General features: G+C 43.1%; 1 pseudogene; it reads left to right on the top strand.

The window, feature by feature from the left end:
* Window positions 1-13821, top strand: part of LOC124004906 — a 128860-nt pseudogene that overhangs the window by 61198 nt on the left and 53841 nt on the right.

The raw sequence follows: 13821 nt of genomic DNA, 5'->3' as shown, positions 1-13821 counted from the left end.
AAATTATAGGCAATTAGCAAGACACGCCCAATAAAGGAGTGGTTCTGCAGGTGGTGACCACAGACCACTTCTCAGTTCCTATGCTTACTGGCTGATGTTTTGGTCACTTTTGAATGCTGGCGGTGCTTTCACTCTAGTGGTAGTATGAGACGGAGTCTACAACCCACACAAGTGGCTCGGGTAGTGCAGCTCATCCAGGATGGAACATCAATGCGAGCTGTGGCAAGAAGGTTTGCTGTGTCTGTCAGCGTAGTGTCCAGAGCATGGAGGCGCCACCAGGAGACAGGCCAGTACATCAGGAGACGTGGAGGAGGCCGTAGGAGGGCAACAACCCAGCAGCAGGACATGATTTCCATTGATTAATTTTTGTGTGATTTTTGTCAACACATTCAACTATGTAAAGAAAAAAGTATTTAATAAGAATATTTCATTCATTCAGGTCTAGGATGTGTTATTTTAGTGTTCCCTTTATTTGTTTGAGCATTGTACTTAAACAGCTGCAGACGGAATGTTCCTGTGTAGTCTTAATTTTCTTCACTCAAGAAAGTTTCAGAGTGTCTAGCCATTCCATACCTTTCACCTCACCCTGTTGGTCTCGCTGGCCTATAGAGTGGTAGCCATTTCATTGTGGGGACGCACGTTCTCTGTACTTTAGTTTTGTAGATTTCTTAACCATTCGTGACATTGTCTGCCTGCTTGGTCTCTAGTTTTAAACCATTTCTCAGCCATGTAGCCACCGCTTCACACTGTCTGGTCTAATGCACATTAGAAGTGGGTTTTATTGCGAAAAGGGGGCGTTCCATGACGCCGACATAATGTATGTGCTCACGCAGGTGTGGTCGATGGCTAGTTAAGACTTTACATGAAAAACAATTCTCTCATAAGGCTAAAATCACATTTAATCTTTTCACAAATAGTTTCATATTCAATCATATAAGTTCCCCAACATTTGGATGTGAATCTGATCACTGGGAAATATGCACATTCAGAGATGTTGTTGTACATCACAAATCAACCCACAATACACACACACTCAACCCCTTTCCCCCATTCTCAACCATAAGCTCAGATGCTCAAAGGTTGTTACATCCCAGAGCCTAACTCAGGAAAGGACCTGCTTTATGAATGAATATACAGTTACAGCTGTTTGAGAAAGCATGCAAGATTGAGCAAAAATTGGAAAAATGTGCCATGGTCAAGTCCAAGGTGATGGAGATCAGATCCACGCCCGCTCCCCTGAAACACAGACGCTGGTCCCCCGTTTGTGACCATTTCCCCAAACATCTCTGTGCAGTCAGACCTTTGATTATTTGGTGCCACCAGGGCCACAATAGTATGACCCCTCTCTTACTGCAGCTAGTGTTGCCAGCACTGCCACTTCCTTGGTGGAGACACCCCACCAGAATCCCCACTGGCTTGGTACAAGGTCGTCAAGGTTCTCATTAGAAGCTTTGAGAATTTCCTTGTATATTATGCTCTCCCATCAGGGGGCTTTGGCTTTGTAGGACCAACCTTGCCAGGCAGGCTCAGTAGGTCTCTGACCGCATTTATCTTTCTGTTTTGGCTATACAGTTGGGCAAAAATGTATTTAGTCAGCCACCAATTCTGCTAGTTCTCCCACTTAAAAAGATGAGAGAGGCCTGTAATTTTCATCATAGGTACACTTCAACTATGACTGACAAAATGAGAAAAAAAATCTAGAAAATCACATTGTAGGATTTTTAATGAATTTATTTGCAAATTATGGTGGAAAATAAGTATAGGGAGGTCAGAGACCTGGCATTGTGGTGCCAGGACTACAACCTCTCCCTCAATGTGAGTAAGACAAAGGAGCTGAACGTGGACTACAGGAGAAGGTGGGCCTAACAGGCACCCATTATCATCAACGGTGTGTAGTGGAGCGAACTACAGTGGTTCCTCCTTTAAAAGTTGTGTTTCTATGTCACATTATTTAATTGTCAGACATTTTTTACATGAATGCAATTTAGTGCTAGGTTGACCACCAGAGGGCATCTTTGAGAAGCATTTGATAGTCTGCCATATTGGCATTACTAGGGAATTTAAAACCTTTTTTGTAATAACATAGTACATGGGATTGATTTTAAGAAATTTGGCTTAATTAATTTTATTAATATTATGGCGTTTGATTTCCGAGAAATGTTTTAAACGAAACCCTCAGGGTTTCCATTTGGATGGATTGGAAAATATTGCGCTCGGGAGTAGGCGACAACATAAAAGGATTGGAGGATTCTAAATTCATTTCTAAGCGGCATAACATTTCCTCACCCTAATTGTAATCTGAATTAAGGGCCAAAATATAGCCCTGCTAATAGCCATAATGATGCTGTACAATGTGCCTACGTGTGTTTGAAATAGTTTTCCAGTAAGCAACAATATGTTTGGATTCATTAGAACAATTTTGTTCCAATAATTCTGTAATTCAGTGATATTTATTCCCATAGTAATTCGTTATGGATCCATAACTAAATCAACATCTGCAGTTTTAGAGAGTATTTTTATCAACAGAAGCTGATGAAGAAATACATTACTGTACAGTATATGCTTTTACATTTCGATAATAAAGCATTTCAAGCATTTTGAAGATATAAGCCACCTGCATTTGTTTATTAGTGGACTGTGCAGTCTGACAAGAAAACATAGCCTACAATACATACTGTAATAAACATGGGGAAAGTGTCTAATTCCTTACATAAAGGAGAGCAGTCCATGTCCAGACTCTCTCGGTGACCTCAAGTACCTTCAATAATGGCTGTTCTAAAGAATGCGGATACGTGGGAGACTGGGGTTTAATTCCCCGACGGGGAGGAAGGAGTATGCTGTCCTTGTAAATAAGAATTTGTTCTTAACTTACATGTCTAGTCAAATAAAGGTTACACTAAGAGCATTTCGGCACCCTAAATTTTAAATTCCAGTCTAACCAATACCCAAACGGAGATTCAGTGAAAATAAAAATCACATTGATTTATCAAGACCAGTCCCCATGCTTGTCTCAGAGCATCGCGAAATGGTGCTAAAATAGTTGTATGCTTTTGCTTCAAATCCTATTGCTTGTAAATGCAATATGCTCTTTAAATAAATAAGGCATACACAACTTTTAACAGAACATTACTCATGACATTAGACAATTCTTTAGTAAAGGTTGAATAGTCTATTGTTGAGCTAATAGCCCTTCCTAGAAACATTGTTTGCAATTCACAGCCTGCTACAGTACGCTTGTGGAAAACAAAATGCTTCCAGCTGTCGAAACACTACATATCTAAGGGGCTTTTATATAATTATAATGCAGTGTTAATGTTAATAATAATAATAATGATACTTTTTCCCCTTTCCACTTGTTAAATAGCCTGGATTGTTACTCCCATCTCATTCCTCGCTCTCTTCCACGTTTCATTGTCTGCCTGAGTGGCTCACTTGTGGGCTTGCTGGCAGGATATGGCAGCACATTCAGTTGTGCGTCAAGAATACAGCATAGCAAGTTTGTATGAAGTTCTGGTTATTCACAGGCAATAGTAATATGCTCTAAACCGTTCTGGTAACAGACATACTTTCCTGCCCTGTTTTCAATCGTCCACATGGCTGGGAGAACCTATTCAAGGTTGTAGCAACAATATATTATTAGCTACAGTAACTAGCTACAGTGCATTTTAACCCAATTGAGCTGCTAACATAGCTAGCTAGTTTACACACTGTATAGATAGCTAGCTAAGTTAATTACATTTGACCAGCTACCTAACTTCATATTAGCTAGATATCTTGATATATTTGTATTTTATGAAGAAAAAAAACAAAGCTTAATAATGCTCTCTCTCTATCCATCTGTCTCTCGTCTGCAGGTATGTTTTGATGTGAGAGAGGAAGCCAGTTCCATCATCGCCACCTCACCCACTCTTAGGATAACCTTCAGGCCGACTGGGGGCCAGAGGCTGGTTAGGAGACACCGCTAGAGACACTAGCACTGTAGCACTGTAATTCATTAATCATATGCTGTCTTCCCAGCTCCTCTGCTCTTACCTCTTTCCCTGTCGATCTTCTACACCTATCCTTCCATCTCATTTTTCTTCCTCTTTTTTTTGAAATAATGCACACCATATGTGCTTTGTAGTGTACAGATTGAACTTGTATTTTAGAATATGATATTACAATAATAATATTTATAATGCATGTATTATATATTTCTAACACCTGGATAATGAACTTTCAGTAAAGTGTTTCACATTCTCCGAAATTAAGTATCTCTTTGAAATACTATCCTGTGTCCTCAGATGAATATAGATGAAGGGAGTTAGATATGCATAGGAAGTATAGTGTACTGTTTATCTGTATATATGAATTACAAATCAGCCTTTACTTAAATCAGGTCTCTAGTCTATTGCATAGTTACAATGTGTAATCATTGATGTCCCAGGAGCAGGAGTGGTAAACACTGAAGTGTATAAATGTAATACATACTTGCAGACGCACCATGATTCAAATAATTTGTTTGATACACCTGGTATTGGATATGACTGAAAAATAATGTCTCACAGAGATTCATACCTGAACCTCACGTTTATTTGCCAAAGGAAGAGTACATAATCAGTGAATACAGTGGGGCAAAAAAGTATTTAGTCAGCCACCAATTCTGCAAGTTCTCCCACTTAAAAAGATGAGAGGCCTGTAATTTTCATCATAGGTACACTTCAACTATGACAGACAAAATGAGAAAATAATATTCAGAAAATCACATTGTAGGATTTTTTATTAATTTATCGGCTACATACTGTAGCTAGCTACACATCCATATGCATCCATTTATTTTTATCCTCCACTACACAATAAGCAAGTAAATAGTTAGCTAACTATGTTACTTCAGCAGCATTGCATTGCAAGCTTACACAATTGTACATTCAATTTGCAGTAAATGCTTTAGCTAGCTAGATTCTTTACATCCACTGTTTCAGGTTTTCTCAGGAGTCCCTAAAATATTAAACAACATGAATTACAATTTCATACTCATGTCATAACACTAGCTAGTTAGCTGGCTAATATTAGCTAGTCAGCTAACTTACTAAATAGCGATTTACGTTTAAAAAAATGTTTGTCTCTACATTAACATAGTCCTCTCAATTGTATGTTTTTTGCTTGACTCGTTATGATGTTATCACTTTCATTTGCTTCCACTGTAATGTTTTGTCAGCCATCTTTGCTGAAGAAAGTCACCAGCGACGGGGGGCTTGCGTCAAATTCGTCATTGGAACTACTCGATATGATTGGTCATATAAAAACCTTGGGACCCAATGCATAATGAGTGCTCCAACTCCCCTCTTGCGGTGGTCTGGTGCAATGAAGCCGTGATGCTCGGTACCTCTAAGTCCTGCGGTGTAAGCTCGCAACTTTTAAAGGAGGAACCACTGTATTATGGTCCAAACACACCAAGACAGTCGTAAAAAGGGCACAACAACACCTTTTTCACCTCAGGAGACAGAAAAGATTTGGCATGTGTCCCCAAATCCCCCCCAAAAGTCTATAGCTGCACCATTGAGAGCATCCTGACCGGTTGCATCACTGTGGCAACTGTTCTGCATCTGACCGTAAGGTGCTACAGAGGGTATTGCATACGGCTCAGTACATCACTGGGGCCAAGCTTCTTGCCATCCAGGATCTATTAAACTAGGCGGTGTCAGAGGAAAGTCACAAAAATTGTCCAAGACTCCAGTCACCCAAGTCATAGACAGTTCTCTCTGCTACCGCACTGCAAGCGATACCGGAATGCCAAGTATAGGACCAAAAGGCTCCTTAACAGCTTCTACCCCCAAACCATAAGACTTTTATTTATTTAACCTTTATTTAGCTAGGCAAGTAATTTAAGAACAAATTCTTATTTGCAATGACGGCCTACCAGGGAACAGTGTGTTAACTGCCTTGTTCAAGGGCAGAACGACAGATTCTGACCTTGTCAGCTCGAGGATTCAATCCAGCAACCTTTCGGTTACTGTCCCAACACCACTAGGCTACCTGCCACTGAACAATTCATCAAATGGCCATCCGGACTATTTACATTGACCCCCTCCATTTGTTTTTACACTGCAGCTACTCACTGTTTATTATCAATGCATAGTCACTTTACCCCTACCTACATGTACAAATTACCTCGACTAACCTGTACCCCCGCACATTGACTCAGTACCGTTACCCCCTTTATATAGCCTTGTTATTTTATTGTTACATTTTATATACTTTTTTACTTTAGTTTATTTTGTAAATATTTTCTTAACTCTTTCTTGAACTGCATTTTTGGTTATGGTCTTGTAGGTAAGCATTTCATTGTAAGGTCGACACCTGTTGTATTCAGGGACACGTGGAAAATAAAGTTTGATTCGAATGTCCGAAATGGTTCCAACAACTCTTCTCCTGTTGTCCTTCTTTGTAGTTGTCCGGTATCCGGTGACTTGTCGTGTAGTCCTGAACAGATCTTATGAGTTGATTTTCCTTCCATTCACTCCTAACGATGCTTCTTTGAAGATTGGATTAGCCAGCTGTATTGATGGTTGAGCAGAGTAACAGGATGATCCTACTTAAATTCACTTTTGAAGATAGCTATTGTCGTTCTTTTAACGCAACGTAACGTAAACAACACTACTAGCTAGCCAGCTAGCCCCCGAATAGCAGCACTGTAGAAACTATTACACTCAACGGAACGACTTGATTAGTGTAGTGTCAACAACGCACCCACTGCCAGCTAGCCTACTTCAGCAGTACTGTATCATTTTAATCATTTTAGTCAATAAGATTCTTGCTACGTAGCTTAACTTTCTGAACATTCGAGACGTGTAGTCCACTTGTCATTCCAATCTCCTTTGCATTAGCGTAGCCTCTTCTGTAGCCTGTTAACTATGTGTCTGTTTATCCCTGTTCTCTCCTCTCTGCACTGACCATACAAACGCTCCACACCGCGTGGCCGCGGCCACCCTAATCTGGTGGTCCCAGCGCGCACGACCCACGTGGAGTTCCAGGTCTCCGGTAGCCTCTGGAATTGCCGATCTGCGGTCAACAAGGCAGAGTTCATCTCAGCCTATGCCTCCCTCCAGTCCCTCGACTTCTTGGCACTAACGGAAACATGGATCACCACAGACAACACTGCTACTCCTACTGCTCTCTCTTCGTCCGCCCACGTGTTCTCGCACACCCCGAGAGCTTCTGGTCAGCGGGGTGGTGGCACCGGGATCCTCATCTCTCCCAAGTGGTCATTTCTCTCTTTCTCCCCTTACCCATCTGTCTATCGCCTCCTTTGAATTCCATGCTGTCACAGTTACCAGCCCTTTCAAGCTTAACATCCTTATCATTTATCGCCCTCCAGTTCCCTCGGAGAGTTCATCAATGAGCTTGATGCCTTGATAAGCTCCTTTCCTGAGGACGGCTCACCTCTCACAGTTCTGGGCGACTTTAACCTCCCCACGTCTACCTTTGACTCATTCCTCTCTGCCACCTTCTTTCCACTCCTCTCCTCTTTTGACCTCACCCTCTCACCTTCCCCCCCTACTCACAAGGCAGGCTATACGCTCGACCTCATCTTTACTAGATGCTGTTCTTCCACTAACCTCATTGCAACTCCCCTCCAAGTCTCCGACCACTACCTTGTATCCTTTTCCCTCTCGCTCTCATCCAACACCTCCCACACTGCCCCTACTCGGATGGTATCGCGCCGTCCCAACCTTCGCTCTCTCTCCCCCGCTACTCTCTCCTCTTCCATCCTATCATCTCTTCCCTCCGCTCAAACCTTCTCCAACCTATCTCCTGATTCTGCCTCCTCAACCCTCCTCTCCTCCCTCTCTGCATCCTTTGACTCTCTATGTCCCCTATCCTCCAGGCCGGCTCGGTCCTCCCTCCCGCTCCGTGGCTCGATGACTCATTGCGAGCTCACAGAACAGGGCTCCGGGCAGCCGAGCGGAAATGGAGTAAAACTCGCCTCCCTGCGGACCTGGCATCCTTTCACTCCCTCCTCTCTACATTTTCCTCCTCTGTCTCTGCTGCTAAAGCCACTTTCTACCACGCTAAATTCCAAGCATCTGCCTCTAACCCTAGGAAGCTCTTTGCCACCTTCTCCTCCCTCCTGAATCCTCCTCCCCCCCCCCCCTCCCCTCTCTGCAGACGACTTCGTCAACCATTTTGAAAAGAAGGTCGACGACATCCGATCCTCGTTTGCTAAGTCAAACGACACCACTGGTTCTGCTCACACTGCCCTACCCTGTGCTCTGACCTCTTTCTCCCCTCTCTCTCCAGATGAAATCTCACGTCTTGTGACGGCCGGCCGCCCAACAACCTGCCCGCTTGACCCTATCCCCTCCCCTCTTCTCCAGACCATTTCCGGAGACCTTCTCCCTTACCTCACCTCACTCATCAACTCATCACTGACTGCTGGCTACGTCCCTTCCGTCTTCAAGAGAGCGAGAGTTGCACCCCTTCTGAAAAAACCTACACTCGATCCCTCCGATGTCAACAATTACAGACCAGTATCCCTTCTTTCTTTTCTCTCCAAAACTCTTGAACGTGCCGTCCTTGGCCAGCTCTCCCGCTATCTCTCTCTGAATGACCTTCTTGATCCAAATCAGTCAGGTTTCAAGACTAGTCATTCAACTGAGACTGCTCTCCTCTGTATCACGGAGGCGCTCCGTACTGCTAAAGCTAACTCTCTCTCCTCTGCTCTCATCCTTCTAGATCTATCGGCTGCCTTCGATACTGTGAACCATCAGATCCTCCTCTCCACCCTCTCCGAGTTGGGCATCTCCGGCGCGGCCCACGCTTGGATTGCGTCCTACCTGACAGGTCGCTCCTACCAGGTGGCGTGGCGAGAATCTGTCTCCTCACCACGCGCTCTCACCACTGGTGTCCCCCAGGGCTCTGTTCTAGGCCCTCTCCTATTCTCGCTATACACCAAGTCACTTGGCTCTGTCATAACCTCACATGGTCTCTCCTATCATTGCTATGCAGACGACACACAACTAATCTTCTCCTTTCCCCCTTCTGATGACCAGGTGGCGAATCGCATCTCTGCATGTCTGGCAGACATATCAGTGTGGATGACGGATCACCACCTCAAGCTGAACCTCGGCAAGACGGAGCTGCTCTTCCTCCCGGGGAAGGACTGCCCGTTCCATGATCTCGCCATCACGGTTGACAACTCCATTGTGTCCTCCTCCCAGAGCGCTAAGAACCTTGGTGTGATCCTGGACAACACCCTGTCGTTCCCAACCAACATCAAGGCGGTGGCCCGTTCCTGTAGGTTCATGCTCTACAACATCCGCAGAGTACGACCCTGCCTCACACAGGAAGCGGCGCAGGTCCTAATCCAGGCACTTGTCATCTCCCGTCTGGATTACTGCAACTCGCTGTTGGCTGGGCTCCCTGCCTGTGCCATTAAACCCCTTCAACTCATCCAGAACGCCGCAGCCCGTCTGGTGTTCAACCTTCCCAAGTTCTCTCACGTCACCCCGCTCCTCCGTTCTCTCCACTGGCTTCCAGTTGAAGCTCGCATCCGCTACAAGACCATGGTGCTTGCCTACGGAGCTGTGAGGGGAACGGCACCTCAGTACCTCCAGGCTCTGATCAGGCCCTACACCCAAACAAGGGCACTGCGTTCATTCCACCTCTGGCCTGCTCGCCTCCCTACCACTGAGGAAGTACAGCTCCCGCTCAGCCCAGTCAAAACTGTTCGCTGCTCTGGCCCCCCAATGGTGGAACAAACTCCCTCACGACGCCAGGACAGCGGAGTCAATCACCACCTTCCGGAGACACCTGAAACCCCACCTCTTTAAGGAATACCTTTAAGATTTAGATGCACTATTGTAAAGTGACTGTTCCACTGGATGTCATAAGGTGAATGCACCAATTTGTAAGTCGCTCTGGATAAGAGCATCTGCTAAATGACTTAAATGTAATGACTTAAATGTAAATCTTACTTAGGATAGCTAATCAGCCATACCTGTGATGGCTGATTAGGGAGGTGAGTTTGTCTCTACCTCATGTTGAGATTCAATGTTCAAGCCATTTAAATGCACAGCTGCAGCTTCACGTTTTTCCTGGTTCAATGTGTTTTTTTTCTTAACTCGTAATTTATACCTTTTGCTCGAAAGGGGCGGTCTGGCAGGCTGGCACCCTCCCTCACCTCACTCCAGGGTGGTGATTACTCACTGTGCAAACTTATGGAAAACAATTATCTCTTAACTTCTTAAATCACATCCCTTCCTTAACAAAAACACTAATCATTTTTAATATTACATGCACAACGCACAGTATGGAAACGTCAAAAATGTAGTGGGTATACTTTCCAAGTTACAGTATTTCTTTTATAACATTTGTAATGACATCACAAAAGAACAAACAAATGACATTAGTGTTCTATAGATCGCCTCTGAACATTCCCTACATTATATACTAGAAATATTGTTCCAGTATTTGTTTTTGAATGTGTTAGAGTTTCAGCGGGAAATAGGTCTGTTGAGACAAAGCACAATCCTTTGGTGAATTTGGAGGCCTGGATCTTCTCCCTTGATTTACAACAGGACGTGAGTTGTTAAACCCCACTAGTTATATCCATCCCCCTCTACGGGTGAGAGGGGGTCTGATTGAAGTTATTCATTGCAAATCTGATATTTTGGGATTTTCGTGGACAGTTATGACACCACTGAGAGTTCGCACTAGAGGTCGACCGATTATGATTTTTCAATGCCGATACCGATTTATTGGAGGACCAAAAAAGCCGATTTTTATTTATTTATTTGTAATCATGACAATTACAACAATACTGAATGAACACTTATTTTAACTTAATATAATACATCAATAAAATCAATTTAGCCTCAAGTAAATAATGAAACATGTTCAATTTGGTTTAAGTAATGCAAAAACAAAGTGTTGGAGAAGAAAGTAAAAGTGCAATATGTGCTATGTAAGAAAGCTAACGTTTCACAATCCCTACATAAGTGACAACCCACAAAACATACCACATCATAGCTTACTTATCAACAGTATGTTTATGTTATATAATATTTTCTGAAACTGACCATATTAGCAGTTCTACAGAGGGTAGTGCATACCCGCACTTCCTTGCTCAGAACATGAGAACATATGAAAGCTTGTGATTCCTTTTAACATGAGTCTTCAATATTCCCAGGTAAGAAGTTTTAGGTTGTAGTTATTATAGGAATTATAGGACTATTTCCCTCCTATACCATTTGTATTTCATTAACCTTTGACTATTGGATGTTCTTATAGGCACTTTAGTATTGCCAGTGTAACAGTATAGCTTCCGTCCCTCTCCTCGCTCTTACTTGGGCTCGAACCAGGAACACATCGACAGTAGCCACACTCGAAGCAGTGTTTCCCATGCAGAGCAAGGGAAACAACCACAGGCTCAGAGCGAGTGACATTTGAAACGCTATTAGTGCGCGCTAACTAGCTAGCCATTTCAATTAGGTTACACCAGCCTCATCTCGGGAGTTGATAGGCTTGAAGTCATAAACAGTGCAATGCTTGACGCACAACGAAGAGCTGCTGGCAAAACGCACGAAAGTGCTGTTTCAATGAATGTTTACGCGCCTGCTTCTACCACTGCTCAGGCAGATACTTAGATACTTGTATGCTTGTATGCTCAGTCAGATTATATGCAACGCAGGACACGCTAGATAATATCTAGTTAACCATGTGTAGTTAACTAGTGATTATGATTGATTGTTTTTTATAAAATAAGTTTAATGCTAGCTAGCAACTTACCTTGGCTTAATGCATTCCCGTAACAGGCAGTCTCCTTGTGGAGTGCAACAAGAGAGAGGCAGGTCGTTATTGCGTTGGACGAGTTAACTCTAAGGTTGCAAGATTGGATCTCCCGAGCTGTCAAGGTGAACAGCTGTCGTTCTTCCCCTGAATGAGGCAGTTAACCCAACGTTCCTAGGCCGTTATTGAAAACAAGAATGTGTTCTTAACTGACTTGCCTAGTTAAATAAAGGTATACATTATTATTTATTTATTTTTGGCAAATCGGCGCCCAAAAATACCGATTTCCGATTGTTATGAAAACCTGAAATCGGCCCTAATTAATCGGCCATTCCGATTAATCGGTTGACCTCTAGTCCGGACACCCGTTTTAACATCCCATCCAAAAGACGGCACCCTACTTAGGGGAATGTCCCCAAATGAAATCTAGGTTTGGTCAAATATTATATCTGTTTAGGCTTCTTGAATTCAATTTGCAATCTATTTTTCTGATTATGTTCTGGCCCCCTGACCATCCGCTAAAAAAGAAATTGGCCCGTGGCTGAATCTAGTTTATCACTGGTTATGACCATCCTCGGTCACTTTACTTGGACAAAGAAAATTCACTTTATGACACTGTCAAGAAGCATTATAACCATCATAATCAAATAAGCAAGATAGGCCTCTCACGTACATGCCCTTATGTCAGTCATCAGTCAAAAAGAGGGTGTCTCGTCCTGCTCCTGAAATCTGCTCCTGTATTCATCTGTCATCAGCAACAGAGCATTGGGTAGGGATGTCTGACATCAATTTGTGCGCAATAACAATGATAATTTTATAAGATCAGTTTCAGAAAATGTTATTTAACATAAACATACTGTTGATAAGTAAGCTATGGTGTGGTTGGTTTTGTGGGTTTTGTCACTTATGTAGGGATTGTAACCAGACATAAAATAATGCCATATGTAACAACAGGTTTAAATGTGTCATGACAGTGTTATTACCATATTATGACAGGATATGACAATGTGTGAAAGGCAGCTCTATGCATACTGCAGCTAATATGATGAGCAAAACAAAGAGAAGCAGCTGGATGTATGCATTTTTGGAAGTATTTACACATTTATTGGTTTGACACAGTGAATGCATATATAATATATTATTATTATATTATTATTATATTATTCAATGGCCTAAGCCCTGTTCCATATGAGTTAATATTTACTAGAGAGAATGAGAGTGCACTGCAACAGTACTTATTTCATACTTGCCTGTTCCTCTACTCCCCAGTCTCTACTCCTCCTCAGAGCAGGTCTAATTCCAAGTCGGGAAAATCGTTTCGAGTTAGCGTAGTAGCGGAATTAGCTATTGAAATGACTTGGCATTGCTGCATATACTAATTTGGTATTCTGCTCTTGTGAGAACTGCAGTTGTTGTCAAAGGGAAAGGTCAGAGCCCCCGGCCTCAAATTTAAGTCACAAAAGTTGGTTTCGTCTTAAAGCCAAGTATTCTAAAACATGAATTAATCAACTATGTCAACATGGAACAATGAAAGTGATTTGATTTGACGACCAATTGTTAGCAAATGTTGATATAAGAGACTTTTGAGTAGTTACCATAATACATTGTTAATCACCGGTTGGGGTTATTGCCAAAAAAAAGGTACAGAACATTTAAAGGGAACAGTGACACTAAACTCAATTGGAGTTTTATTCAATCTGCTTTCCTTCATCTTGTTTCTTCTCCCTTCATCCCCTCTTCTCTCCCCATCCTCTACACCCCTCCCTCTCTTGCCCTCTTCTCACTCCCCATGCTCTTCACCGCTCTTTTCCCACTCTTCTCTCACCATCCTTCACCCCTCTTCGACTCCCCCTCTTTCTCTACCCCTCTCACTTCTGTCCTCCAGAAAAGCGTTGTGGAGCAGCTGAGGAAGGACCTGCTGGTGAAACAGGAGCCAGAGGTGACGGTGCAGGTGCCGGCTGCAGACAAACACGTCCTCCAGATCCCCTCCTCTGCCACTCTGCTGGCCCTACAACAGACCACACACACCCAGGCCCTGCAGCAGGTAGCCAC

This window comes from Oncorhynchus gorbuscha, linkage group LG02, assembly GCF_021184085.1.
Source record: "Oncorhynchus gorbuscha isolate QuinsamMale2020 ecotype Even-year linkage group LG02, OgorEven_v1.0, whole genome shotgun sequence".
NCBI lineage: Eukaryota > Metazoa > Chordata > Actinopteri > Salmoniformes > Salmonidae > Oncorhynchus > Oncorhynchus gorbuscha.
This window is presented reverse-complemented; position numbering and strand designations above follow the sequence as displayed.